General features: G+C 40.1%; 1 long non-coding RNA gene across 1 annotated transcript; it reads left to right on the top strand.

Annotated features, from left to right (window-relative positions):
• The first annotated feature begins 1,726 nt into the window (after window positions 1–1,726).
• Window positions 1,727–4,150, top strand: LOC122836862. Its single transcript, XR_006371642.1, has 3 exons — window positions 1,727–1,892; window positions 2,981–3,207; window positions 3,302–4,150. It is a non-coding gene; the product is annotated as an uncharacterized LOC122836862 (long non-coding RNA).
• Window positions 4,151–4,953: the final 803 nt, after the last annotated feature.

The following is a 4,953-nucleotide window of genomic DNA, read 5'->3' as shown; positions in this document are numbered from 1 at the left end:
CAGTGTAAGAGTAAGTGCTGTTCTAATTGGGTCATTGCTCTGATATTGCAGAGCAGCTGTGTTGTTTCTGTTGTAAGGATGAGCATCTCACCGAGCAATGTTTGATGTATCTTCTTAAATTAGCTAGAATATGACAGGTTTGTTGAGAGAAAGCCATAAGAAGTCCCATTTAAAGCTTCCCAAAATTCTTGTAGAGGACACACCGACACGTGGAAGAAGAAGCTGCTGGGGCCCCGTGAAACCAAACTTTTATCTACGTGCAAGGACATAGTCAAAGTCAAGAATTAAATACTAGTAAGAATCTGTGGGATGTCTTCAAATTTGTTATATGATTGAGCTTTAACAACATAATACCATTTGCTACAAATAGTCAAATAGTCTGGAGCAAAGCTGGTGGAGCTGTAACGAATCTTTTAAAGATTCCCACTGTAGTGAAATGTAGTTCTGAATTCAGATGTACACAAAGTACTTCCCCTGACTGCTTCTCCAGTCAGGGTTTCTGTCGTATTTTGGGTGATCACATAAAATCCCAATGAAATAAACTGGATTCTGTAGTTGAGAAGAAGCTGGAGGATGATAAAAACCTTCTGCAAGGATCTAGATCTGGCAGAACGGAGCTGTTACTCTTACGGTAATTTTTACCCTGCAGTGATTACAGTACATTCAAATTTATGAAGTGCCCTAATGCTCACAATAAAGAGAAACAAATCACCTTTCAAGCCTCTGTGACTGAAGAGCAGACAACACACACCGCTACACACACATTCAAACAACCAAGTCCGTCATGAGACTCTGGGAAAAGCAAGACAAGCTCCAAGCTGTCAGAGTGTGCAGGCGTGTGTGTGCGTGTGTGTGTGTATATATGAATGAGACAGACTTTCTTCTTAATTAGCAACCTACTCTGATGACATCAGGCGGGGCTCAAACTGTGCTGGGCCGCTCCGAGTGTGTGAGCGTTAAAGAGCCTCGTTTGATTTTCCTCCTCCGTGACACGTCTGAGAGCTGAAAACCCTCCCTAATCACTTCTGAGGCTCACACCCTCGCCATTATCTCCATTACTGCGAGGAACCCCGGCACACGCCGGCAGAGCACACGACACACGGCGTTTGTGACACGTGCTGACGGATTGCACAACAGCTCGGGCCGGAGCGAATAGCAAAAAAAATAAATATTTCTCGGTTTGTTAGTGTGTTGATGATCAGACGGTTCGTTACGACACAACACGGACAGAACCCGGGGCCGCTCGCTGTCGAACAGCCAGGAAATTGCTTTTGTGGCTTATTGCATGTTCCTGTAAATGAAATCGGCGAGGTGCAGAGAAATTACAGTTTCCTGAAACCAATCGGTGAATTAAGGGGAGATGGATCTTTATTATGCTCGGATCGGCTGAAAGCAGAAATTAATATACACTGAATTAAAATACAAACAACCTTCTTTTTTTTACCGTCTCACATTAAATCAGACTGTTTTAGGGAGAGAGAGTTTGTAGCTTTCTTTGAATTCAAACATTTTTATACAGTAAGATAACTATGGCTTTGAGAAAGCCCATATGATGGTGTCATTTTTATGCAAGCTTTTTCAACATTTACGTTAAATTGGGTAACACAAGGCAATCCCTCAGACTCAAAATATTAAGCAATAACGTGGCTCCTAGCTAATTATGTATTTCTGTTGCCGCTGTCGCCCGTTCTCAACCCTTCTCACTCACGCTCCAAGAAAGCGCGCAGTGGTTGTCTGGGAGCGAATCTGCAAGAATTTCAGCAATACAATTTGGCTTCATAAATCATGGAGAATATATTTGTAAAACAACTTTTCAAGTCCAAAGTCACTTCAAAGACAGTGGGGACTACATCAAACTTTTATGGCCACTTAGAAAGGAAGCAGAAGGAAAGGTAAGCTATGTACAGGTGATGTTAGCAAAACTAGCTAGCTAACATTAGCTAGTTTTGAAAGAAATTTTTGTATTTGGCTCCCAGACAAGGAAATTCAGTCAATATTGCCGTGTTAACGTGTTAAGTTAGCTACCTTGTACAGTAAAACACTGTATGTTTTAGGGAACTAGTTTTCTTTTCTTTTCAGCTGTTTGCCACCTAGCTTGGAGCACAAGCAAACATTACCTCATATTAGCGTGGCGGCACTATTCTTGGTCTTGACCTGATCTTGGATTAAGTGATCTTCACTACAATATTGAGTTACAACATGGAAAAGTTGTCTAAAATCAGCCAAAATATATGGAAGAATATTGCTACCCTCCACATGTCTGTTTTCTCCCTGAAGGTGCCACAAATAATTATAGTCAAGTAAAAGCTTCATAGAAATGTCCATCCATTAAACTGTTTAGGCATGAATGTCTAATGATAATCCACAGTAAATACGGATGGAGGACATAAAAAGAGGAGGAAGCCACTACTTGAAAAACAACATTAAAAAATTGCCGTTCGCAAATGCACTCATATTTCAAGTTTTTCAAAATATGTCTCATCATGATTAGATTTGGAGCAAAAAGGGGGAAACCCAGCGAGCCTAATAACTCAATTGCAATTCTTTAACATGGAGATGGCAGCATCATGATGTGGGGCTGTTTGGATACAAGACCAACAGGTCCATTTGACCAAACGGATGGCATCATGACGAAGGAATACTCTGTTCAAACGTATAAACAACATCTTTATAGTTTACTCACTTTGGCCAACAGAGACTGAAAGCAGGTGATGGATATATATATATATATATATATATATATATATATATACATATATATACATATATGTATATATATATATATATATATATACATATATATATATATATATATATATATATATATATATATATATATATATATAATTTTTTTTTTTTAATTGGTGGATTTTTAAATTTATTCATGGTTTGCAAAGGAGGCTGATCTCCATCTGGTCAAAACGCTGCAAACAACTAAATACACATGATTTACGGATATCAATTTGTGCCCTCTTTGCAGGCGACTGTAGAGAAGGTCAGTTCAGTGAGTAGATCATCCGGGGCTGGGCTTCAGTCCAAGAGGAGGGTTCCAACAGGCATGATTTATTCATCTAGAAGGGCAACTTTAAATGGCAACATTGCTCTGAGAAATCAGCAGCAGCACTGCCACGTCGGATTGATGCACCTTCACTCAAACGCAGCAATGTGAGAAACTGACCAGGTTATGGTGAACTCTGGTACAGCTAAGTTGAGTCTAACGCTCTACTTGACACTCATCACTCAATTCAAAACTACTTTATTAGTCACAAATCTTACTTGGTAAGATTTTGTGTTTTCGCAGTCTGCATCTCAAAGACAAGGAACACTCTTTTGAAGACAGCGTTTTGGACATGCAGTTTAAGGAAGAGGCCTGACTGGACGGACATGTTGCTGGAGAGAAGAATGGATGAGCATTTCTGCTTGTGAAAAGGCAAATGTTTAAATTATAAACTGAAAAATAGCTTTTTCTTACACCCTCTCTGGCACATCTGACAGGTTCACTTCAGGTCATCAGGCTTTTTTTTTTTCCTTTCTTCACCTTCGACAAGAATGCTCATCAGTAAAGCTGTAACTGTATTACACAACAGTCGACAGATGGTCGTCTGAGACGGATCCCAAACATTATTATTGTAACCATTTACTTTGGCTGAGCTCCAGACTGGCTGGCCAGTGTTCATTATTTCAGAGTTGGGTCACTCAAATAATGAACACTTCAGACATGAGTTTTATTTGGAAGGTTGTTGCTGGGTTTCTGATATTTGTTTGCCGTGGTTGAATTGTTTTGTCCTGCTTTTCCCTCCCATTAGGTTCCCCACAGTTGTCCTTGTTTCCTGCTTCTCACACCTCCGTTGTCAGATCCCGGTTTTGACGTACAGTAATGTGTCCGACCTGTTGCCTGTTGTTTTTCTGTTGCAGTCGTTTTCACCATCTTGTTTCCAGCCAATGTTCGAATCGCCTGAGATTCTGTCTGAGTTCTGGGTCCGCGACAAACGCAATTCATGACAACTGTGTGATAAAACGTACCATGGTTCAAATGTCTGGGTTTGAGGCAAATAATACAAATAATATTCCATTCTAAACCACGGATGGTTTTAGCACGTAGCTGCAAATTGTAAAAGTTGGTGGAATGATTTCCCTCCAGAATGATTGATATTAGGAGAAAGAGCACAGTCTGTGGAAGAAATGGCTCAGATTTTGCAGCTATATTTAAATATGTGCTTTTATAGGATCAAAACAGGAAGAGATGAGCTGTATTTTTTTTCTAGTAAAAGGAAGAAAAAAGCCCTTTAGCTTTTTCTCGAAGCGCGCCCTCTCTCCAGTGCGTTTCCCCTCTGGACGGATTCTGGCCGAGAAAAAGTTCATCTAAATATAGTTCAGCAGCCTGTGCATTGGCAGGACTATTTGTTGGAAAAAGCAGTCACGTATAAATTTATAGGTGGATTTTACATGCAGTTTGAAGAGTGTGCTTGTAAGTTTCTTGAAGTTGACAGAGTAGAAACAGTCTGATCATTTTATTTATGCATCTTACACTGTCCCACAGCGACACCTCTGGTCTGAAGGAGTAACAGCAAATGATAGAAGCACATCAACGCTCATATTCGACCTTTATCAGCTTGTAAACACAAAGAGTCATTGTGTAGGACAAAATGTTATCCGAAAACGTTCGAAACAATCCTTCAGGACGATGTATGATGTGCTTTGGACTTGTAAACTTGAATGCTGTTGAGAAACCCAAACGGTGTCGGCTGTTTCTCCTACCTATGAGTGTCTGTCTGTGTCTAAGCGGCGCAGCTAAAGCTGCTGCTCCATCTACTGTCGTTATTTAGTTACTTAACTCTGTAAAGAGATACAGAATAAAAAGAACAGAATGAGGCCATTACGCTGCAGTAAGGAGCTAGTAATGGACTATAAAAGAGCTATAAAATCTACAAGCTCAATCTCCAAGGCCAAGTC

This window comes from Gambusia affinis, linkage group LG09, assembly GCF_019740435.1.
Source record: "Gambusia affinis linkage group LG09, SWU_Gaff_1.0, whole genome shotgun sequence".
Classification (NCBI taxonomy): domain Eukaryota; kingdom Metazoa; phylum Chordata; class Actinopteri; order Cyprinodontiformes; family Poeciliidae; genus Gambusia; species Gambusia affinis.
This window is presented reverse-complemented; position numbering and strand designations above follow the sequence as displayed.